This window comes from Vanessa atalanta, chromosome 2 (assembly GCF_905147765.1).
Source record: "Vanessa atalanta chromosome 2, ilVanAtal1.2, whole genome shotgun sequence".
Taxonomy (NCBI): domain Eukaryota; kingdom Metazoa; phylum Arthropoda; class Insecta; order Lepidoptera; family Nymphalidae; genus Vanessa; species Vanessa atalanta.
Genome location: NC_061872.1, coordinates 382,394 through 409,384, shown reverse-complemented (window position 1 = coordinate 409,384; position 26,991 = coordinate 382,394). Strand labels below are relative to the sequence as shown.

Below are 26,991 nucleotides of genomic sequence, written 5' to 3'. Positions count from 1 at the left end.
GTAAGTATACTTGTCATATAATTTTACTCGACACAACCAGGTTCATTTACCTAGTTTTACTTCCGAACACGAGATGACTGATATTAACAAATTAAGCACTTATAAACTTAATGATTCTTGTCGAGAATCGAATCTGCTTCATTCGGTTAAAACCCATATACTCTATCAAATGAGGCATATTATTCAGTACAAGATTATATTAAAGATAAAACAGCGTAGACTTGCGTATTTGTCGAAAATAATGGAAAAGAGCAACTTTTGAGTTTCTTGCCGGTTCTCGGTAGAATCTGCTTTCCGAATATATGGTAGCTTTACATTTAAGTGAACGTTGTAACACGGCGATTTATATGAGCTTACTTAAATAAAGAATATTTTGATTTTATCCATTGGGTCATGTCGACGCCTTATATATAAATGTTATAGAATAAAACAATATCAGTCATTCCTTATTCAGACCGTATAATAAATGTTTATTCGCGATACCTATGATTATGATCAGAGTGACAGACAGACGCATGACTGTATTTGATGAGCGTAAAGTAGCTTACTTTAACATTGGAGATATCGATCTGACTGTAGTATTGATTCAGATCGAATTATTAAATTAAACCTCATGCAAAACTCTTAAAGTAGGCCGAAATTACAATGTACGAATCATTATACATATATCTAGTTATTACATCTGTTGAAAAGAGCATCTTTGCGTGAATCTCGCGTATACATATTAGATAAAAGGTGAAATTAAATTATTTAAAGAAAAGAAATGTTAACCTCGATATTGAACTTCCTTGCGAATATATTCTTCGTTATAGTTTTGATGTCAATGTATCTCTTTCGTTTTTACTGGAAATGTTAATATAAGTTCAATATACGGTTAAATGTATTCTTATCTTTCATTATTTTTGTTTTCCATTAACGCTGTTATCACTGTTTTGTTTAAGTGTAATTATTAGATTACTATACTGAGCTCTTAATTTTGAACTTGTAAAATGAATTGTATTATTAAAATATAAACTTTTTGAAAAGTAAGGCTAAAGTTCGCTTCTAAAATAAAAATGTTAACAACGGAGTAAGTTGAAAGAAGCTGAGCGGGTTTTTGTTTTAATATTTTCACATGTTCGTGTACTATTTATCAAGCAATTATGATCTCTATGAACTTTTCAAATATCAATTTAAAACTGCCTTTAAGAACCTACTCAAAAATATATCATTTCAGAGTCCCAGCGGGTCGCGTAAATGGTTCGTATACCCTGTCTTAATTCAGGTTCTAAGTCAGGATTAGTTTAGAAGTTTCGTGATGACGTAAAAACAGAGTTACTAGTAATTATAATATTAGTGATCTAACGCTATAAGGTCATATGATCGTTTATATTTCGCCACTCAATCAAAATAACGTTGATATCCAACAGCAGGATAACTGCCGGCTGCTCGCACTGACTTCTGTCATTAGGAATTCAATAAAAGCTATAAAGGAGTGTAGTAGTGGTATTTAAGATTTGCATAAAAGAATCCGTAACGAAAATACTTTAAAGTAGGTTTACGACGCGAGCCCGCTATGCGTGTCACCTGTCACGCGCTAGATACCTAACGATTCCTCTTAGCTTGTTTGAATAATATCGTGATTTTTGTTTACAAAGAGTAGATCAACCGTCTGCTATTAATTAAGAATGGCCTTTAAAATCTACAGCTGTATTTTTTTTACTAAGCAATTTAAATAAAAATATTTAACTAATATTTATACCTTTTATTTATTTTCTTATTTGGTGTTGTTCTAAAACCAACGAAATTATAGAAAAAGGAGCATCTGGATAGTGCCGTTATTAAACAATTTATTATTTTATTTTTTTATTAAATATCCAATAAGAAATTAATAAATGAATCAGACTGTCGTCAGTTTATTCCAGTTATTATAAAAAAAAAGTTTTGTAATGTAAACAGTTGTATAACATACAAGAAAATGTAATAAAATATTGTCCGTTCAATGTAAATCTATTTAATCACACCATTATTTGATTGCAACGTAATTAAATTTATACTAATTATAAATGGCACAATACAAGTATTAATAAGTTATTATTATTAGAAAATAAGCAATAACATTTGCTCATTTAAATTTGTCTTTGTCTCTGGCTCCAAAAAGAGTTATTCATCTTTTAAATGTATTTGTTCTTCAAAACCATCGTTTACACATGGCACACGTTATATCTATTTCGTGTCCTGCCGAAAGAAGGAACAGGTTTGACTCCCGGGTAACGGTACGCTGACCCCAATACATTTTTCAGAACCAGATGGACCTCCTATCTTTACCATCGAATATATAATTCATTGCAGTTGAATTTATTGTTTCTGATTTTGATTTTAAAAAATATATAAATTGTTTCATTAATAAATATTGACAAGTAATTTAGTTTTATATATGTATGTTGTAATAAATTAGTTTTATGTCTACTTTGTCTGGATCTAGGTTATGAATAATTTGGAAATAAATTAAATTGCGATTATGTATGTTAATGACTAGATGTTCCGATATTGTTGCAGGAATGCTTTCCTAATCTTTCACTCTTATATTATAGTACAGATATCAAGAGCTTGACCGTCTGGAGAAGGTTCTGATATAACTTTGTTGTTATAAAACCCGAGAGCGCAATGACGATCATGACAAAAGATGATATTGTTTGCACTGTGAAATTAAGTATACATTAAGTACTGCTGGTATAAAAAAAATCGATACTATAATTTGAACTAATTTTAGATTTAAGTGAAAAAGACTTATTTAAATTGTGGTGCACATTTGATGTTACTATTCGTAGAAGATTGTTTGCATAATAAAAATCTTGGCCATTATCGATCATAGTTTTACAATGTGAAGTTGGTATATAATCTTGTGAATATATATATAATCCTGGATATTGGTTAAATGTGACCAAAACAAGTGTATAAAACGTTATTCATCAAAGTAACCAATAATATTAAGTTTTAAGAATCAACTGTAAGTGTAAATATGCCTGAGTGATTTTTTTTATTTTATATATAAGGTAGGTGGACTGACAAATGGGCCGCTTGACGGTAAGTGGTCACCATTAGCTACAGACATCGGTATTGTTTCCAATTGCTTCCAAACGGTACACTACAATGCTAAGTATTGATGTTTGGCAGTAGTATATATGATAAGTAATTCGTACTCCCCAGATAAAATTGCGCAAAGCCCTACCATCAAAAAAGGCCAATTTCAATCATCTATTATTTGTCTTCGTCCTTCCTTATTGTTATACATACTTTATAGTAAATTTCATCAGATTCCGTTCAGCCGTGAATTGTTAATATAGATTATAAATAAAACGAAAGTAATCTCATGCCCACCTGGCACCTTTGACCTAAATGGGCTCGTGTCCTAATAACAGTGACATTATTTAGTGTTTACATGAAATAGTAATACCTACGCTACGATAGACATTCCGAAACATAAAGCTCTATGTAAAAGCGCTCAAATTTGTATGTAGTTTACTTTTTACAAGCTTGTTTTGGGTTAATGCTGGTTAAAATGTAGTCTAGTGTACTAAATATAGCTTTATTTCTATGAAGATATAGAATTATTATGAGTGTACCCCTTCAGTACACACTATGGAATTTTTTTTTTAATGTTTGGATTAAATTTACCTTTTTAACTTAATATTATTTACATTGTATAATGACGTGTATCTTAATCAATTATATAATTATAATCCTGTATAAAGGGAAATTACAAAAAAACCGTACGTATAAAACTTAACCCATAACAATACCGCAAGATAAAAAATAAGTACGTAAACTCAAAAACTTGATAGGTTTCGATGGAATTCCATGTTAAGATATTTAGGTCACATTTGGTCAGCATCCTGTAGACGCGGATGTCTCTGATCTGACCGAGTCACGCTTGACGCATCGAAACGAAAGTTTTATTATTATTAATTCAGTCATCGTCTGGATTTTTTATATAAAGTAAAAGTAAATAAAAAATATATCGTATGATAATATTATGTATGTCAAAAATTCCGCACGACCTCACTATTCTAGCTCGAAACGAGCTTTACTAAACATTAAGTAGGTTAATACATTAAATAAAAATTAAAATTTAGCTTTATTTTCGAGTCAGCAAAAAAGTCCGTAACTATATATTTTTATCGTCTGTTAAAAATAAAAAAAATCAAATTTCGAATTTTACTAGTGCGTGTAATTTAACGCCACTAATTCTCCACTTTTTGGCGTAAACAGAATAGGTCAAGAGTACAAAGCGTCATTTTAATGGCCGCGCATCACGTTGTACTTGACTTTGAAAGGAGGTTTCGCGGTCGTGGGGAGGGAGAGAGGGGTGGAGGGAGCTCAAAAAGTGAAACGTCTCTAAGAATTGCCACCGATTCACGTAGAAGCGGTTAATTTTAGTTCGCATGACTTATAAGAAGTAGGTGAATTGTATTGTTTATTACAACCGATGAAAAATGAAGTGATAATTAAATAAAGAAAACGACTCGTCTCGTATGAAGTGCTCCTTTAAAATTTACTATACCATTTAACATAATTTTTGCTAAACTAAGGTTACTTAAAGTAATATTTCTTTTAAATATATGTTTGATGTTTTAAGTACGGACTTTATAGTGAATACGTATTATCTCATATAAAAATAATAAAGAAACATTTATGTATGTTCAACCAAAAAATCAAACTAAAGACTATTTATTTCTTTGCTTAATAGAGCGTCACAGAAACAGTCTGCATTGTTAAGTTACAAAATATTGACTACGCCTAAATCTGTTTCACAACGATTTCAAACAATTTGCGAATTTATTTCTGAATAAAAATTTGCTTAATCGTTTAGTAGCCTTTAGAGTTCCGTCATCAAACACGGAGAAACAGTGCGACACTCTCATAGTAATTAATATTTCGTTGTTCAAATATTTTTCAAAGATTAAGAATCAGCCTACACATCAATTTACGCTTGATTTCATTATTCCTACGCCATAAGTATTAGTTATGATAATTTTATTATTTAAGTAAAACTAAAATAATATTACACCATTTATTCAATTTATTAATTATATAATAAAAGTAACAAATTTAAAGAGCCAGTACCGACAAAGTATGTTATTTGAATCCAAAAGCACATCACATTTAACCGGTTTATCCTACGTCCACGTGATTCCTATATCATGTATGAGATCTCGTTGATTTAAATCTACTATTCAAATTTATGAGTCGATAATGTAGTGCGATTTATCTTAACCGAAGATATATGCTTATAAGAAGACACTTGGTGGTAAGGCTTTGTGCGAGTCCGTCAGGTAGGAAGTACACACTCACCAGATATTCTAACGCCAAACAACTACTCGTAGTATTGTTGTGTTCCGGTTTGAAAGGTGAGTGAGCCAGTGTAATTACAGGCATAAAGGCCCTACTATCTTAGTTTAGTGGTGTATTGGCTATATAAGGAGTAGTTAATATTTACTGCAGCGCCATTGCCTATGAGCGGTGGTGACCACTCACCGTCAGGCGGCATATTTACCCGTCCACCTGCGTTTACCATAAAACACATGTATTAAATCTCCTCTGATTTTTTATTAAGGCTTCCAATTAATTTATAAGGAGATTGAAGAGAATTTTTTACATTCCGTTACATATAAAACATAATTTTCTACATAAAATCAAAGTATAACGATACGATACTCGTTATGCCCACGTGCAGAACAGTTAGCCAGTGACGTAGAGGCTAACTGGCCACACGGTTGGCCGATCACCAACAAGGCCATACAATAACCCATGTTGCACTGTTTTACTTATTTCAATTACACGGAGTTTGTTCAAACGATTCTATTTAAATGTTTAGAATTTTTATTTATCCTCTTGCATCTAAAGGCTTTCAAAATATTTAAAAAAAAAATTCTCGTTGATTGAAATGGTCTGGCTAAATTTGTTTGCGCTGTGGCATAGTTTAAATATTGACAGTGTCACATATAATTAAACTGGTTTATTCAGTTATTAAATAATAAGGTAGACATAACTTATCTATTTTGTTGTTTAACAAACATAAATAAGGTTGTATTGTGTGAAAACAACATATCGAATACATTAACTCCAAGAGACAAGCTAAGCCTTACAGCCGAGAAATTCTAAATCCAAGTGTAATTATTCAGAAATATTAAAACCAAATTTGGAATCAATTTTATTTAAATTTTACTCAAGAAAGACAAACTTATTACCAGCCCTTTTTAGCTCTTCACGTCTTCCAGAATAAATTATAGCCCCCCAAATATTCCGGCTATGAAGCTAAGAATATTTTCTTAAAGCGTTAAAAAAACAGTAAATCTATCTATAAAGAACGTATAGGCTTAATATTTTTGTCACATCTAACGGTGGGACCAGACCTGTGACAATTGTAATGTTCATAATGGTTACTAGTGTTACAGTTAAGTGACGTAGTTACTTGAACTGAACGCTCGGTTGACCACAAAATAAAAGACACACAATCGCCGTCACGCTCGTTGCTGCTTGCAGACTAATTAGTAACTTAGCTTAATTTTTGTTTTTGTGTTTCAGTTTGCTATTCGGCAATATTTTATGAAAAATATTTTAAATCAAATCGAAGTATAGTTTATTAAGTAGGCTTTTACAAGCACTTTTGAATCGTTATTAAACAAAGTTACTACCGGATCGGAATGCAGATTCAACCGAGAATAACTGGCAAGAAACACGGTAGTTCTTTTTTTTTACTATTAACAAGTAAATAAGTCTATGTTTTTATTATTATATATAAGTAGTTATTATTATATTTATTAGTATATATAAATAAATACACTATATATCTTGATTTGGATTATAATTTAAGTAAGTAACAAAATAATTTCTAATCCTTAGTAAAATCACAAAACCGCGGATCGTTTTGACATAAGTAATGTCAGAATCGAAGTGGGCGCTATAAATAGCACATGTTTATTTCCATACCAAGCAGGTACAATGTCCGACAGATTACAGTTAGTGACGTAGTGGAGCGCGCCGTTCAACAAGGCCGTTCGATGCCCGACACGTGCGCTGCCATATAGAACAGGACTCGGAGGCGTGATAACAAATCAATTCATCTTAAACTACAGTATCTTATATGCATGTTCTAAAAGAAAATATTTTCATTTAGAACAAATAAATATAAATATTTTTTTGTTCTATTTAAAAGAGCTTTATTAAGCTCTTAAAAATAAGGCTAATAAATAGGCTGTCTTATTAGACAGCCTAGCAAAATAAATGGTATTTATCGTTGTGATAGACTATATTTTATGATATTTTAACAACTTTATCTATAGTACAATTCCTATTGAGAAGATATTCCTATCGCACGGGTGCAATGCTTATACTAAATATACTACAGAATGTCTTACAACGTTCACAGTTTTACAGTCATTAGACAATACAAATCTATATCCCTGCGTTTTAAATCTGTAATATCTTCGAAAATATTCATTTCAAGTAGATGCTGTAATTTATTGATCTGATGATACTTAATTGGATAAGAATTAATGCTGTATTGCTTAAAATTGCTTCGAAAATAAGCCTTTTTTCTCGTAAAAAGTAAAGGATAAAAATGGTGGTGACCTATCCCTAATAGATAGACATATACCATCGCACTTTTACAGACAGACAGCACTAAGCGACTTTGTTTTATACTATGTAATGAAGATCCCTTGAAACACTGAATGATATTTCTTGAAAAACTGTTTAATTTTTAATGATAACCCGTGAAATATTATAATAATGTGTTGAATAATGATACTCCCATCTCTATTATAGTGTAGAGTCTAGTAAACCGTTTTCAAGTTCATAAAAGTTGTAAACACTTTCCGCGCCGCATGCATCGTGGTTTAATTTGAATGGAATTCGAATAGTAATTGCAAATCAACGGGACACTTCTAATGAGTACGTGATGACCTTACTTACGAATTACTCGTAATATTTTGTCTTTGATAATGAGAAAATTGAGATAGCGCCTCTATATAGAGTCAACCCGCTACCAAGAAAAATTTAGCCGAGACCTTAGATATTTAATTTGAAACAGGTTGGAGCAGTACTTCAGCGAATTTTAACTGATTTATTCATTTGTTATAAAGCTAACGTTATATACTAAGAATACGTTTGCTTAAAAAATATTGAATATAAATAAAAGTATTACAATATATAACACTAAGGCTGTTACGCTAAGTTCAAATCCAGACAAGAATCCCTGAATTTTCATTTTCTTAATTTGTGTTTATTACCAACCATCAACTTCCTTCTGGACCAGTATAATGGAATAAGCTGCAAGGCTTCTCTTCAATATAAGAAGAGACCTTAACCCAGCATTAGAACCTTTACAAAAGGTCCCTTTACTTAAGTTTTAGATATAATTTATAATTCTAAACAATATGCGATTCACTTAAATTATTTATTAAACTATTCGTAAGGTTGTTGAAAGAATAGTTCTATAGAATCAAGTAAAACTAGGACAATGTTATACCATTTCTTAGATTTATAAGTTATATAATAAAAGTAACAAATTTAAAGAGCCAGTAGCGTCACAGTACAATATTTGACTCCACAACGATAAATTTAACCGGTTTATCCTACGTGTCCACGTGGTACGCGTGGCCTCCTGTACCGTTATAACAGACAAGGGCTAAGTAATAAGTAATACTGACGCAGTATTAATCCGTGATTATATTAAGATAGCTTTAATGCATAGAACACACATACATACCTGCACTAAGAAAAAAATATATTTTATTATAATATATAAATTTTACATTGTAATTAATTCTTAGTTTTTGCAAAATTCCTGACTCCTTATTTTATATAAAAATAATAAAACTAAATAATGTTGTCGCTTAGTAATGTTTCGGAAATAAAATTTAAGGTTTCGTGATCACGAAACCGTATTTCAATCCCCGTTACACCGGACAAGGACCTTTAGAAGATAAAGGAGCGGTCAGACAGAGGCGACGTGAAGGATAATTAACGCCTCAAACGGTAGTTTTATTTTTTCAATAACGAATGTTATTTATTAATCCTTAATTTAGTTAGAAATAACGCCAGCTACTCGCGTCTCTATCTATTTTCTATTATAAAATAAAATCAAATTTTATTGATTTAATATATTATGTATACATTAAAGTGGACAAATCAATAATTTGTTGCGGTTTTAATATTGGCATTATAATCTAATTTAAATAAGATTAAATGTTACTTATTTATCTTATCATTTAAAATCAATCACGTCTGCCCGAGGCCTAAGTCAAGATTCCTGTGAGACTCGCTCTCAATGAAATGTGGGTCAAGTTTATTGACAAATCAGGACGTTGCCCCTTCCATCCCGTTTTTTCGTATCGCGTTGTCTCCCTCTTCTGCTATGGAACCTGCATAAGAGTTATTTATAATGGTTCAGCATAGGAGCATTTTTATGTACTGTATTTTACATTTATAAGTTTCTGAGTAAAGTAACCGTAAGAATGCAATTGTCGAGTTCCCAACTAACTCCTATATAATATGTGTTTCAGATATATAAGTTTCGTTTATATAAATTGTACTAAAACTTATTTCATAAAGTGATATACTCAGGAGTCATTCACTCGAGCGAATTTAAACCTTGACTTTATATTACGCAAGTCGAAATATTTTAAGTTCAAGGTTTCTAGAAGGAAATTTTACATAAATTGTATGTATATTTTATGTTACGAGATTTAAAATTATAAAATAAAAATGATTATTATTGCCTATAGTTGATGTTTCAAACATTATTTTACTTCCGAATCGATTAATTATCAATACTGTATTTTTTTTTATTTAATAATCTTTATAATCACCGGCATAAGCATAAAATTATAGACTTACGAATAATAGGCAATATCCTTTCCATAAATACGCTTCTCAATCCTTTTGTTACCTAGTTCCCATCACAAAAAAAAACTATTTACATCCGACTGGAACGGTCCGGAAATAGGTCTGATAAACACGTGTTCGTAATTCAATACTATAGGTTAATAGGACGGTAGTATTTAGGCTGTCTAATGACAGATTATTAACGATTTAAAATTATATTTAAAAAGTACACTTAAAGAAATAAGTGATTCGTAAATGATCTAGGAATTAAATGCCGATGTAAATAGTATAAGTCTAAATTGTTCAGTAGATAGAACCAGTAAAGAAGTTCTTTGGTCAGCAGCGAATTATTAAAGGGCTGTTATTAATAAATAATATCTCTTACACAAACTCTTTCATTCATCGAGAATCGATTAATCTTTTCAACATTATGCCGAGTAGCGCAACAAACTTAATTTAAAACGACACAAATGTTTTGACTGTTTTCGAATTTATTTGACACAATGGTGATGGATTATTGAGTGCGAAGTTGCTTGTGAAATTTTTGATTAAAATCTCTTTGTAACATTTTATATGAAAAATTTATTTATTATTTTAACTACTTCTAAATTTAAATCAGTGTTCGTTCAATCGATATTTAAATTTTATATTTTGAACAGAGTTTGATTGTAAGCTATTTAAAATTTATTTAGCAATAAGCACGAATTAATTTATTTTGCATTTCTTCGGAATAACTTTGTAAAAACGTGTAATGTGCTCTCTACTCTATAACTCTTATCTGATGTCATAAGAAGATGGATATAGTATAGTCTTCCCGAAGCATGATAAGCATTATTTTCTAAATGACGTAAGTGAAATTAAAATAACTAATAAATTATAGTTATACTAAAACAATAATGGCTCATTTAGAACGTCCATAGTAAATTTCCCGCCTATCATATTATAACACAATATTTGTCCATTTCTTTATCGTAAAAATAATTTCGGAAGTAGTAAGTTTTCGTAAGTAGTGCGTAATAGCTCAGGTACCCGAAAATATTCCCACAACAGTGAGCACATGTTCTTTTTTTACCAAATTGAATTCAAATATTGACTGATTGAAGGGTTCGCGGGACATCTGTCGCGGTCCTTTATCTGGAGAAAGCCTCACGCGACGGGAAAGCTGGAGTATTTTGGTAACATGTGTTTTGAACTTTATTGTTCGGTGCGTCATGTGCTCTTTAATTCTTCAAGTCAGTTACCATTTTTAATGTTACATCATATTTTTTTATATACCAATAGCTGATCTATATTTTTTTATTCTCTCTTCGAACTAAGTATAATCTTTAGGAATTTATAGAAAAATAGTAAGTATCTATAGGTTTCATTTCATTTTATAAAATTGTAATAATATATTTTAGCTCCTTTTTTTGTAGAAAATAACATTATATTTAAATGTAAAAGTTGGACTCGATTTGACAATATGTGGAATAAATAAATGGATTACAAACCAAAATTATTTATTAGTAAAAACAATTAATCGTATATATTTCTAATTGTATTGATCTAATTTTTTGTTTAAATGCTGTAAATAGTAATAGCGCTCCACACCTACATTCTGCTTCATTGACATGTATTAGAATTCAACGCGTTCTGCTCATAGCGTCTTCGAATCAATATTCACAATCTTAATGTAATTATTGTATACAAAATTTATGGCTTATACAAAAATATAACGTTATTCAAATACTAATTCTAGTAGCTAATAAATTAAGAAACAGAATTAGTACCTACTACATTTATTTTAATTTTACAACAATGTTATCGGAAGAAACAAGCGTCCTAACTTACAGCCTCGGCCTGGTTATGGCAGCAGAGTCTACTTTATTAAAAATATTTATTAGATTACATTGTTTTTGTCTATTTGGCATATAAATGCACATAAAACGGCGAATTTTTTAGTAATGAAACAGTACTTCAGCAGTATTAGTATGCAATTTAGTTTTGTAAATGACGAAATAAAATCAGCACTGAGCATTTTTGTTTAAGACAACTTTCATTGCGATTAAATATCCTATCATTAATAAGAATTAGGTAACGTCAAACAAGGTAAGTCACAGCTGAGGTTACGTCTAAGAGTTTCTACACAATACAAACAGCTAATATTATTTATTCTGTAATTAGGTATATTTGCAAGAATTTTCCTTTGCAAGTATATTGCTATGTATATGGATGGTCGGAACGGATCTTACTACAGCTTTCTCTTCGTCAACGTGACATGTTCTCAGACGGTATACGGCCAATGTTCCACATCTATTGTCATCCTTATATCAAAGATTTAAGGTGCAATTTTGATTGCTCTATCAATTAATCGCAAAATAATTTGATTGGAAATAATTTCGAAATTGATATAGATTGAAGACATTAAGAATTAATATTTGTTTTTTTTTTTTTTTGCGAATTATTTGTGTTGATGTTATTATTTCTTAAAATAACTAACATCGATTTTAAAACTCATGTTTTAATTATTTATTGATCGTATTTATCATCATACGTGTATTGATCGATTATCGAACTGTTTAATTTTTTTTTAAATCAATCAAATCATATCAAACATAAAAAATGTAGTAAAAAATTACTTATTATTTAAATTTATATCAATTTAGATTTTTCAATATTGCTTTTGTTGTAATATTAACAAGAAAATAAGGCTTTAATTAGACTTTTATTAGTGAAGAAGATAAAAGATTTATCTAAATGACTGGTCATACTAGACCAGTGTTCTAACAATTTGTAACTCAATCAAGGCGAAAGGTTAGTATCGTCAGCTGATCGCTTTCACCGGTGGCCAATGTCCGTCGCACGCGCATGCGCGCCGCACCCGTTGCGTGATACGCCTGTATATGTGTCTCAGTCTCGCGAATAACTTCAGCTATTCAATAGTTAGCTGTCGTCTCGAGTTATTGAACTATTTGTCTAGTGTTGTATAAAGTAGGTATATATATATATATATATATATATATACCTACTTTATAGTATAATCTTGATAATACAGACGCCGAAACGAAATATTACGCATAAGCCCCTGTTTGGGTTTGTCTTTCTGTGAATTGTTTTCGGTCGAACATTTCGCGAAGACTTTTATTTGACGGTGTTAGAACATATATAAAAAAAGTCTGGTAAATAAAAATCCAATGTTGTATTCCGATTTTGTAAAGTTATTCGCACGAGTTCTTAGACTTACAATGTATATAGATTTAGACGTCAATAAATCCGGACATAGTTTAACCTTATTTGTAAACTATCACGTCAACTTCGATTGTTGTAACCTCTGATCCGCAGCCTCGGAAAGCGGTCGTCTCGAACGCGTTACAAAATTCAATGAATCATGTCTCGAGTTGACCAATATCTTTCAGAAGCTACTTCATCAGTGATCTATTGGGAATCCCAGTGTTTACAGAGCTTGGGAAATCTTACTTAAGCATTATTAACGTTCATCCTCGAGTATTTAACTAACTGTATTTACATTTATGTAATCATTGTAAGTTTATGTTACTTTAATGATAATTAAGGAATATAGTCGCTATGCTGACCATACAGATATTCTTAATGTACGAGGAAAAGATCTTCATTCAAATAATTTATAATCGAACGCTGATACAGCTAAAATAGAAAAAGAGCTAGAGAAACTATCTCCTAAGTATATATTAAAAGACTAGCTTATAAACTTTCACTAACATAATATATATTGTTGAATAAAATCTATATTATAAACGCGTATTAAATAAAGTTTAACAAAAATTTTAATCAAATAAAATATTGCAACAATGAATCACTCAAAAATGCGCCGAAAAAAAAATTATCAATCGTAAATTCAGCGCGCCCGCCGTCCAGTGAAAACTGTTTACGCACTTGACATTACCGTCGCGTGGTCATTGCCGCCGCATCTGCGGCTTGCGAGTGAAAGTTGCCACTATGTGTGTCACTGTTAGACCTAGCCACTGGGTCTAGGCTCTAGCGTTTCTATTGCACTAGGTTTTCAGCGTATCGTACGCTTTGTGTATCGATTCATTGCGGTATTTGCGAGTGGATTCATTTCGTAAATGTATTGTGATTTGTGAATGTATTTAAATGTAATTGTTAACGTTGTTTCTAAAAAATTGAAATTTTTGTTTCATACATATTTTTTTATGAAGATTATGAATCAAACTTTTATATACATATTTAGGAGACATTCATTTGTTTCGTACGTTATGAGCACACACATAATGACAGAATGCTTGTTCCCTTTACCATTAATTTGAACTTACACCGTAAGAAATTTAAGCTCCTTCTTACATCCAAAGATGTAATATATATCGGAAGCTTGTAATTAAATTACCGCTACCATTCAAAACGGAAAACTTCAATACACGATTTCTGTGCGGTAAAATATCTGGTGAGTAGTGACCCACCCGGACGCGACAAAGCCCTTACACAAATAAATATGTATCCATGTTCATTATTAAGATACGTTAAATGTTATGCGATATACCAGCGAATTACCGAAACAGCAGAGGGTCCGTGGCGCTGAGTGCCGTTTGAAATTAATTAAATTATCATAATCCGTTGAAACGACCCAGTATTCGTTTTGTGAGCATATTTCACCGCTTCACGTAAAATCTCGGTCAGTTCGTGACCAGGGGACTGTAATTAGACGTTCAAGGAAAAATTGAATATTATCTTTGCTCTAATTGTAATGAGCTCACACTCGGATGAGCGCCGATAATTGATACCTTTGATTTATATAAAACACAATGAAAACTGTCTCGTCTGTATTCCCTTTTAAGTTAATTATAAATGACGTTTGGTGTGGTTTTTATTTGAAATATATAAATATTAAAAACGACATAAGATTTTTGTTTATTATTGATTAACAAAAATCTTATGTCGTTTTTAATATTATCAAGTTATTTTTATTGATAAATTATTTCTTTTTTACTAATTAGGAAACAAGAACTCCTTCATGATAATATATTTCAAATTTTGGTGAAATCAAGACATTGAAACAAATACTTTCCTTTTTTTAAATATTAGAACGATAATAATTAGTTAACGAGTTAAATTCTATAATATGCGAGTCTTATTAATAGTGTTAAGCGAACATATATAAGATCATTATTATTTATAACTTTTTTTATAAACCACTTGTTAAGTCATTTTTCATTCTAAAACTGTACTTATCACTTAATTCCATTATATTAGTATATAAAAAAAATCGATACAGTCATACAAAGCAGGCTCTAAAAATCTATTTGCGTATACCAATATAGCTCTTAATCACTTATCATTTAGGATTATTATTGCTTGGATATTTTGAGCGAATAATACTAAAATGTTAACAGAAATGTCTCTAATCAAAAACAATAGCACGCCTTCCGTGTGCCGCCCACTGTGTTGCTTCACCGCGATCCTCTTATCTGACTCACTAAGATTTTACTAATGAGGTTACTAAGTTGAAGGATCGATGTGTCATCGCGACCTCAACCAGTGATTTTGGGTTGAATAGTCAAATATATTATAACAACAAGTTGAAATTATTTTACCAAGAAAATTACACCGGTTTTTTTTTAACAGCCGAGATTTCACGAGAATCATAATGTATTGGAATTTTGTTTTATATATTTAATAAATGAGTGCCTTTACATCAACATAATCACTTTTAATGGTATCTGGTCACCAAAACATTAGAATAAAAATAAATAAAAACCCTTTTATTTCGAGTGATAATGATTCATTTTGCATTTCACTGAAAGTAATAAAATATGAATTAAAATAATCGACACCTACTTAATTTATAAGATTCTAAATTAAACTAAAATAAATAATTTAATTTATACATTAACTTCTAAGCCTTTTACGTAAAATATATGTTGGAAAATAAAAATTTTATGAATTAAATATCATTCTCATATGTCTAATGAAACAGAGAGAGAGAGAGAGAGAGAGATAGGAAATACGTCTCGTCACATTTAAAATTCCCCCAAATCTAATTAAAAAATATTACACAATAAATAACTCTTTTTCATGCTTTGATATATTTAATAAATGAGTAATGATTATAGTATGTAACTTTATGAAAAAGTTAAGTATGTACATTATTAAAGTAGGCTCTTAAAAATTTTAAAACGTTATTTTAAAATCTACGTTACAACAAGTGTGGTTGCCACCGGTTTCGCTTTTAAAGGTGTGATTTTTGAGTTACATCTTGCGTTACGCATAATTTTTTAATTAACTTACAACACATTTTGACACCACTGCTTACCTCAAATATTTCAGACGTTATTTTTGTCTAAATAAAATTGCTACTTTTCTAATCTTAAATAATCGTTTCGTCGTAACTTACTAAAATCGCACAAGAAAAAGTCTACAAATCTGATACTGGAACATAGTTTTATTTATAATGAAGCATCCGCTAAGAAAATCCAATCTTCTTTATTTGAAATTTCAATGTTAACGAGAGGCATAACATGATTTTGATTTCGATAAATCGAATGTAAAGAATTGGTTTTAAGATACATTATTCATCAGAATTCAATCAAACGATGTTGCCGATACTTGTAGTAAAATATATATTTAAAAGCAATAAGTATGTTACGAAGCGAGATAACAACGCAAATGTATTTTAGACCCGAATAAGTACAAAGTAGTGCAACTATCAAAAACACATTCGACGCATGTTATCTAATTAATTCGACTAATCCTGACTGGTTTTGTATTTGTGCAAAATATATTCTATATAAGGTCACTCACCTGAATAGAATAACCAGTGAGGTCAACAACCGTATCGTTATTTTACCGAATAATACTAAAACAGTGTTCAAGGCTGTTCGTATACGGTATATTGTAGTCATATATCACGGCTTAACATTGCGTTCCGCCGGCGCCTGTACTTTGTGCAAATACGTCAAATATGTTATGAATCTCAGCTCCCTATCCTAACATTCCTCCCTAAGATTCGTCGAGGGTTATATTTGCAAATTCTAGTTGGCCGTGTGTCTTATTCGAGAAAAAGATTAAGGTACTGAGTTTCTTGCCGATTCTCTCGGTCTATATTTTAAAACTACGTTGAGTGCCTTTATATACGGTAATTTAATCGTATTATTTGCCGTTTGCTTATAAAAACCTACTTTACTTAAGAAAAAAAATCGTGAAATTAAATTTTAATTCAATATGAAAAGCCGAATATTGTTAAGTATGGTGTTCATTTTTGATCTTCCTGAGCTTAGAAAATAATGAAAATGGTACTGATATATCTACATATATAAAAATAATTACGAGATTCTGAGCATACAATGTACAGAATCTCATAATTAATCACATAAAAAATGTAATTGCGAAGGAAAGCCTTAGTAGCGGCTTCGTTTTCAGAAAGTACAGTCAGTTATAAAGCTATGTATTACTTTAAACCTTTGATGGATTTGGTACAAAATTTTTATTTTATTTTTTAAAGAAATATTTTTATGTATTTTCCTTTATTTGAACAAACATTTTAAGCTTAATAGTCTGCGTGACAATGATTACATACAAAAAAAATCGACATTGATTTCAATGTATTCTTAATGATATTAAATATTAATCTAACAGCACTGGATTGATTAATAAAATTATGTTAAAATACTCAAATAAAAGCGGTTGACGACCGCGTCGTTTTTCTTCTTTATAAAAAAATAAGTTCGCAATAATAATAAAAAACAGCAAGTGACTCATCTCAAATATCACTTATCTCGATACCGAATGTTACAAAAGTAAATAGGTCAACGACATGAAATTTTTTTGACTCACCTGAAATTTTTAAACAAGACGGTAGCAGCGGTGTAATTTGTGTCAAATCCACAACAACATGATACACTCAGTCCACTCCTCAATGTTCCACTGCACTGGCTTCTAGTCCGGAATGGCAAGAAGTTAGGCCGAAGGGTGGGGTCAAGACTAAAAAACAAGAGGACGCTTTACTAAAGGCCCTGGGTCTAGGCTAGGGCGAGTTTACGATGTACTTACCTAGAAACAATTATATGTATAGTATATATAAACTATAGGAAATATATTGGTAGGTATATATAGATGATATCTATAAAGGCAGATACAATAAATAAAAAGTTGGAAAAGAATTCGAAAGTAGCTAAAGTTGTAAAAAAAGTAGAGATTAAAGATACTCAGAACTAAACAACTCTATATATTATAAGTCAAAAAATTTATTCTACAATATTTATGTTTTTACTAAAATTTTAAAATACGGAAAAATTATTTTGACATTAATAAAAACAAAAGACAATAATTCGTGTCAGAGCGGTGCGGGATCGCCGTTAAAACTGTTAAAAAACTCGTCGAACGACCTTCGCACTATCGGCCCGAAAACTAACACGATTTACGGGAAAAGCCATTTCCATATACAAACTACTGATTCGTATCAATATAGTACATGCGGTTAGTAAATAAAACTGTTAGATATAAAAGAGCAGGAGTCATGTAATTGGCAAAAATAAAAGAACGATAAAAAATAAATATTCCGACGAATATTTACAAGGGGGGAGGGTAAAGAAATAGAAATAAAAAAACTCGTCCAGGTCCACTCAATGGTACTCCAACACAACACGTCACTTTATTTATGCCAATGACATTTCCAGAGAACTCATCGTCCCGTTTTTTGGGAAAGAGCAAAGACACAACGTACACTGTTTTTTTTTCGCTGGTCAGCGGTCACTGATCGAGTGTTGAGGGTTAATGTCTTTCACTTCACTTCACTCCGGGAAGGCGGGCGCGTGCGCCGCGTGTAGTCGATCGACTGCCGGCGCGCGCGCACCCCACTCACTCCCACCAAAATTTTACCACCACTGGCTACGGGGCGCGCAAGCTACGGCCCGCTATGCTATTGAGAGCGTAGCAACAGTTGATTCTTTTCAGTCATGAATAATTATAAAATTATGTGCAATCATTTAACATACGGCGTAATTTGAAAAAAAATATTTAATTGATATTAGACTAATCAATTTTTTTATTATAATTCACTAAAAATGGTTAACTTTTGATTGGATTAAATATTTAATTAACGTTATAATCTTGAAGGAAATAAATAATCGTATAATTTGAAGTTAATAATAAAACATTAATTATCTGTAAGGATTTGCGTGCAAATTTGTGTGCCTCGGAAATTAAACAATAAATGCTCTTTCAATCAATATTCCTATATGATTTAAAACGAGACAGTTAGTGCGATCAAAATAAAAACAAGTTATTTTATAGCGACGCATTTCTCTTTGGATTGACCAGCCCTGCGGCATACTATCTCCGATGCGTACACGCACACTAGCTCACATAAACACGACACGCACACATCCACGATACGACAGGCCTACAGACCTACAATTTTTACTTTCACCCAAAGTGACACTTATCTCGTTCAGAATAAAAGTCAATTTACGTTAAATTCAATGTAACGTTCCATTGGTAAGCGAGTTGGTAAGTGGGACACGCGATGGTTTTCTTTATGGGACCTCTTGAGGCCTCGCAAGGTCCTCCTCGGCTTATGATAAGACGATTAATTGTCATGGAAATTCTGTTATACGATATTAGATACGTTATTTGTACAAATTATTACTACTAAGGTTGACTTTAGATTTTTGAATAATGTTGGTGACATTTAAGCACATTTTCCCGAGAATTCTGATAGAAGATGAATTCGTCAAGTTTGCGTTGATTGAATAATACGAAAATATACATCGGTAATAGTGCATCTTTAATATTTTCAAGAATATTTTCAATTTCCCGTTGATTATTAAAAAATTATATAAATATATAATTATCGCACACATGTATTAGCAATAATCTTACTTATAAGGATAACGATGAAATTGTAATAAAAACACACTGTTACTCTCAACCACTTATAAAACATTGTTTGTTCAAATTTTTCATTAATCATTTCAAATAATTATTCTGATGCGAACCAGAATCCGTTATAGTTTTATTATGTTATATATTAATCTTATTACAAAATAAATATAAACATTTTAATTTTTTTTTCATATTTTAGACTTCTTTATAAATCTTAAAACAAAAGAATATGACTATATTTTGTTACTACGTATAATACTTTTATACATCATAATAACGAGTTATCTATAGAACCTCAAACCGAAGTGATTTAACTTGAGTAATGACAAACAAAATAGTGAATTTACATTATTTAGTAGGTACTTATTTATGCCTCTTGTCTCATATTGACAACTTTAGTTGGTCAATATTATGCAAGCGATTATGATCTTTATACTATATAAAAATACAGATGATAATGCTCGACATTATTTACGGTATAGTGACAGAGCGTCGTACTATAAATTGTACTAAAATGTGCGCATAAAGTCAACGTCACCGCGGTACCGTTGCAAGCGATATTCGTGGGTTAAGGCGAAGTTGCACCACATTTTTTTATTAAGTTCCAAAAAATATATTTTGTCTTATCAATATTTATACTAAAATTTAATTAAAAAAAAAATAACAAATGATTTATTTAGCACATTATGCGTGACGTTATTTTGGAGACATTTTGTATAATTTCTACTAACCAAGAAAGTATTGTTTTATAAAAATCTTATGGCGTATGTTGTTTAAAAGTAATAAATAATACTTTATTTTAAAATATACTAAGATTCTCAAATCAAAAGTGACGTTTTTCGAGAACTTTCAATATATAATATTGAATAAATAAAATGCAATAGGTAAAATATTTATTCCATAAAGAAATATGCTTAAATTAATAATCATGCGTTTGCTTGCGATAATAAAAGCTTGAAATGGAAAGATAGATAGGGTCCACTCAGTACAGTGCTACGAGTATAGTTTAAAGAATTAGCATTTATATCAACTTAGGTCCAGTGTACTGAATGTATCGCAGTATTTTATTTATTTGAAACAAGTTAACAACTTTGCATACAACGCAGAAGCACATATACGCGAGAGTGCGTATTAACCTGTATGACGGCAGAAAATTAATGCTCATTTTCACGAAAACGCGCGCTTTCTTGAGTGTTCGATCGTGCTCCTAGTGTGGTCCGCGTACAAAAACAGCCCAAGCATGCGGCGTGATCCGCGCTTCACAAGGTATGTTGCACTTATAAAATGAAACAACTATTATAAATAAATGCTTGGGAAATCAATTAACATTTCTAAATAAAAAAAAAAAAAAAGACTTATTTTGTCTATAATTCTACAGCCTATCTCAAAGACTAACAAAGCGTGCAGACAATGTAGTAAAAATATAATACTTAGTACTGTAATGTTAGTACTGTCGTACCGGGTGAGTCAGTGGTACTACATGCACAAGGGACATAACATCTCAGTCCAGTCCAGTCACCCCAAGGTGGAATAACAGCCTTATATCTTTGACCTTGTAATCTTACTTTGATTGATTCCAAGATGCATTTGCCTCATTCCTTATAAAAGGTAGTTATTTATTTAAAAAAAATATTCGTGTTAATCCATATTAAAATAAGCGTGAAATTTATTTCAAATACTTTATGGTCAAAAATATTTAGGCTGATATGAAATAATCGTAAAAATGTATGGTTCGTTTAGTAAGTCGTATTACATCTGCGTAGGCTGCTGGGAGGAGACGTCGCTTATCTCAATGCATTGCAATGTATTAAAATATTTGTTTAACTTTCTCTCCAAACCTAAATTAAGCATATCTCGGTAAACTTTAATTCGTGTGAAATGGGCGAGCAATATAAATAGAAACTTCACATCGTTTAAGCGGTGCGACAATTCATTTACCTTTTAAGATGTTATAATAATTAGTTTTAGTTTTTCACAATAAATTAAACGAGGTAATTTCTTAATTAACTTTTCCTCCGTCCGTGTTACATGCCTATAATAAGAATGGTGATCGGAAAATTCCTCGCAAGGCGTGTCAATCGGTACCGTATACAACAGTAGTCTCATAATATATGATTATGAAGCATGTTTTAAAAATATGCAAAAATTGTCATATATTGTACTAATAAATGCACCTTTTTTTTATCGCAAGAATAAAATTCTTGTGATAAATATAAATTGAATGTGTGATTTGTTAATTACATTTTTATGATATAAATGAATCTTGGTGTAGATGATTATATTATGTCCTCAAGAATGGAAGTATAACAAAAATATAGACTCCGCCCGCGGCTACGCCCGCACTTTACTAGTTTCCGCTCGCGGCTTGAGAGGACAGGAAGGATACAGAGTACCCAATGTGTCATTATTATTTCATATAATCTATCGCTTTGACAAATTTCATTTATCTCCCATCGGTTCAGAACATACGTTCTACCAAGAAGAATCGATAAGACTTTGAATAGCTAAAATTTTTATTCGAATACTCAAAGTGTTTTATGTGTTATGTTTAGGATTCATGTGTGTGTAAGAGTTTGCTTACTCCAGAATAGCTTTTTAATGCCTTTACAGAATTGGTTTTGTGGGTATCACTAGTATTCTTCCAAGTACAAATGTCTATAAATTAATTAATCGTAGTCATTTTTAATTTTAAATAAAATAATATTATTAATCGATCATGTATATGTTATGACAACATTCTGAATTCCTAAAATGATAATCAAATACCAACCGCTAACTAGAAATATTCAGAACATAGCGGGCCAAGTCACTGCGACGACTAACTGGCTGAATATATGTTATATGTATTTGATTTTAACTTTTTTTGTAAACCCATATTGTTTTTAATATGGATTAATTATATCTCTAAGATAATTCCTTCTTAAATTCATCGATATTGAAAATTGTTTATTTTTTATGTCAAGCGATATTCAGACAATTTATTTACGAACAGGTTTTAATTTTGTTTTGGGAAAATAATATTATTTTACATTTGAGCCGAGATGGCCCAGTATTTAGAACGCGTGCAACTTAACCGATGATTTCGGATTCAAACCCAGACAGGCACCACTGAATTTTCATATAATCCATCTCGTGCTCGGCGGTGAAGGAAAACATCGTGAGGAAACCTGCATGTGTCTAATTTCAACGAAATTCTTCCACATGTGTATTATACCAACCCGCATTGGAGCAGCGTGGTTGAATATGCTCCAAAACCTTCTCCTCAAAGGAAGAGAAGAGGCTGCTAATTATTTTTAATTAATTACATTTAGAATACGTATGCAGATAATTCACATACTTACACTACTGATATTCCCCTTGTGATACACATCAACAAAACCTGTAGGTTACATTTGCCAGACTACATTTGTCGTAGAAAGAAAAAACCGTTTGTGTGTTGCTGTTTCTACGAAACAATATTCAGAACATATCTCAGGATCACGGTCATAACGGGAAAGTTAAAACAGAAAGGATAACTGGAAAGTCGCATCTTAATTGTCAACTTTCGTTTTCTAATTTAATAATATTGGATTTCGTTTCAAAATGTATAATTTGAATTTTAAATTTGATACATATCAGAATTTCCAAAAACGGTATTAAAGTTTTAAATCTTTGTTTGGATGTTTAGAATCAAATAACGCTATTTGTGCGTTTATCGCGTGTATTAAAATAACATTGTATACTATCTAAAGTAAAACAAAGTTTAGTTAAAGCCTGTCAATTTCCCACTGCTTAGCAAAGACGTGTTCTTCTTATGAGGTGTATTTCTGGAGCTTCATCCACAACGCTACTGTAATGCGAGATGGTGTAATGTTAGTGAATAGTGCTCCAAGTACGAGAGTAAGTACGACTGCCCTATAATGAGGTACTGAGTACGCACACGTATGTGTGGCCTGTGTTTATGGATATTCTTCTAGGCTTTTACGTTCTCAGATTCAGATAAGAAGTATATTTTCAATTGCATCTTGTCATTATTAAGGCCTTAGAGCCAATTCAAATTTGTTCTTATCACACAAACACTATTATTTGATTTGTTAATATAAAAAAGAGTAACAACTATTGCCTCCTTTTTCAAGTGGAGGTTTAGAGCTTACTAACATGCTACTCCAATGCGACTTGATGGATACACGTGGCAGATTCGTACCGGCCACATGGAGGTTCATCACCCGGGCTTGAACTCAGAATCATCGGTTGAGATTCAAGTCTTTCAACCACTGGGTTATTACGGGTCGTAATTTTTCATAAATATTCTTCCACATTGAATACAATTTATGACGTATTGCTCTATAGCTTGTCTCAAATAATTTATCGGTAGAAAGTTACTAATGAAGTTTAATATTCGATTCACACATAATAATAATGAACCCACGATGTCGTATTTTACAAAACTATTATTGATAGCTCGTCTAAAGTTTAACAAGTTTCTTAGGTCATTTGTCAATATTCGACGTCATCTGGAACCGTGAAGGAAATTCATTAAAACCGGTCCAATTTATAGCGACTTCACTTAAGAATTTATTTGTATTAACGGTTGTAAAGATAACCGTTTGAAATTGATTTATAATTTGCATATTATTTGATTACGTCAAACGATTATTTTATAAAGATGAAGCTGCCTCCAGCTGTTCGAGGTAGACTCTTGCATAAATCGATTATTAATTTAGTTAAATAAATTATATATAATGACAAATGACGATTCAAAGATGCTTTTATGAGCCTATTTGAATAAATATATTCAAATAAGCTCATAAATATTTTTCTAGAGGCGATTCTGACGGCCTCGTTAATCTAGTGCCTAGATATAGTGTTCCAGATTCCGAGCTCCGGGGTTCAAACCCCAGGTCGAGTAAAACCGTTGTTTCTGCGCTGGAACGCTTTCTGGTCGTACCAGATTTAGTATCCCATCGGATTATGTGAGTAAGGGTAAGAGAAGTAAGGTTTGCGCACGCATTCGTACTATGATATATCCTTCGTAGTCGTAGTCTCGAATATAACTAAATGTCACATAACGCATAACTTTCGTCCTAAGCCTAAACTATTTCCGACTCCGCAAAGTCAATAAATCCATCTTGGGGCAAGGCTTAATATTTACATCACAATTAGATAAAAAAGCGTGGAGCTAATCCTTTATTGACTTCCAGGCAGGACATATTACATACATATATAATTGTATTTAACCAATATGACTTTGTATTTTTTGTGAAATGTCGAAAAAGAGTACCTACTGGGTTTCTTGCCGATTCTTCTCGGTAGAATCTGTATTCCGAACCGGTGGTAGCTTCACTTAATATAGTTTGTTAAATGAGGATTCAAAAGTGCTTGTAAAAGCCTACTTGAATAAAGTATATTTTGATTTAATTTGATTATAGTTATACTGGCTTACTCACCCTTCCAACCGGCACACAACATGCTAAATATTGCTCTTTGGTGGTAGATTTGATTTGTGTTCGCAAAAATCAACGTACTACCACCAAGTAAACTTATGTTACTCTACTAGTATTAAAACAAATTTATTTACGAATAGTCCATGCACGATAGCGATAATTAGACGAAGCCAAGTTCGTAGGTTGGCTCTTAATCAATTGGATCAAACATTGACAGAAATAAAAAGTTATTTTTATGTATATTTTAAAAAGGAAACAAGGCTCAATATATACTATACTAATATATAATGGCTGGCTTTGTCTACCTCACACTATGCTAAAAGTTAAGTGTAATGATGTTAATAAATAATAAATAAACGTTCGGTTACTTCATTTTAATTTTCGCTTACTGCGATTAAAGCACTTTTTATAAACTTTTCTATTTACTGTGAAAATAATTTGTGTATTGTCTTTGAACCGTATTGTCGTAGCATCGCCATCTTTACTAATTATTACCGATTCGCCTAAAGATTGTCTGGCGAATTCTATAATACCACCCAATTTTTTCAAATAAATATTTATGTTAATAAATAAAGAGTTTTGTATGTTGTTCATTTCATATTTTATAGTTTGTTTTTTACCGCAATCACGCCTTTTTATATTTCGCCCTAACGATAACATAAAACATCAGTTTAAGTCGAAAAATGTTGTATGAGATATAAGTGGAGTCGAATATTCGTATGTCTGTAGATTAAAGTAAAGTTAGGTTACAAGTAGAGCCGAGATGGCCCAGTGGTTAGAACGCGTGTATCTTAACCGATGATTTCGGGTTCAAACCCAGGCAGGCACCACTGAATTTTCATGTGCTTAATTTGTGTTTATAATTCATCTCGTGCTCGGCGGTCAAGGAAAGCATCGTGAGGAAACCCGCATTGGAGCAGCGTGGTGGAATCTGCTCCAAACCTTTTCCTCAAAGGGAGATGAGGCCTTTATCCCAGCAGTGGGACATTTACGGGCTGCTAATGCTAAAAAGGTTACAAGTAAGATGTTTCTAATAGTTACAGTAGATTAAATGCTTTCACATTTTATGACTCAATCTAAATACCAAAAATTCATATTCATCGGTAAAACAAATCGAATATCTAATTAATGAGCTCATTTAGATGCAATGGACACAGTTTAATTAGCAAATTAAATCAAACTCAAATATTTATCATAAATAATTAGGAAACTTTCTATGTTAGTTTTTTGGTTGTATCTAATTTTTTTTTTATTTAATATATTTAATACATGATGTCCTCCTAACCAATTTTGGTTTCCCTTCATTCTTTATTCCCTTCATAGTAATTTATACATACAGGCATAAAGAACATGGCCAAAGGGACAAGGCAAAGGGTTACACTGGCTCACCATTCGAGCCGGAAGTCAAAAATTCTAAATTTACTTCGAACATGTAAACTTTGTATTTTTTTATTTTATTTGTATATATTTTAATAATAATATACCGCTAAGTTTATTGTACAAATTATAAAAAAGTAATTATTATTTATTACAAATAAAAAATATATATATCTACACACCAACAGCTAAGAATTATGTTGTAACTTTCAATAGTTCTTATAGATTTAATTGGTTTCAAAAACATGTAAAGGAAATAGTACAATGTCTGTTTAATGCAAACGCTAAATAAACAATCATAAGTTATCGATGTCAAACTGACCTGCCCATAATTACATGTTGCAGCAAGTGAGCCGTTGTATTAACCCCACACGTCAGCACATGGAGCAGAAGCCGGTCATTATCAAGATCGACTTCGAATACATTTCTTATAACATGGACTCAATGGATTAAATAGAAGAACTAGATA

General features: G+C 31.4%; 1 protein-coding gene across 1 annotated transcript in view; it reads right to left on the bottom strand.

Moving 5' to 3' along the window:
• The window catches only part of LOC125073738 (ichor), a 44,443-nt gene extending 20,801 nt beyond the window's left edge, over positions 1-23,642 (bottom strand). Inside the window, exons 1-2 of the mRNA XM_047684764.1 lie at positions 23,638-23,642; positions 17,674-17,820 (exon numbers count right to left, since the gene is read on the bottom strand). The gene's annotated coding sequence lies outside the window, so the exon portion shown is untranslated. The remainder of the gene's footprint in view (positions 1-17,673; positions 17,821-23,637) is intronic.
• Positions 23,643-26,991: the final 3,349 nt, after the last annotated feature.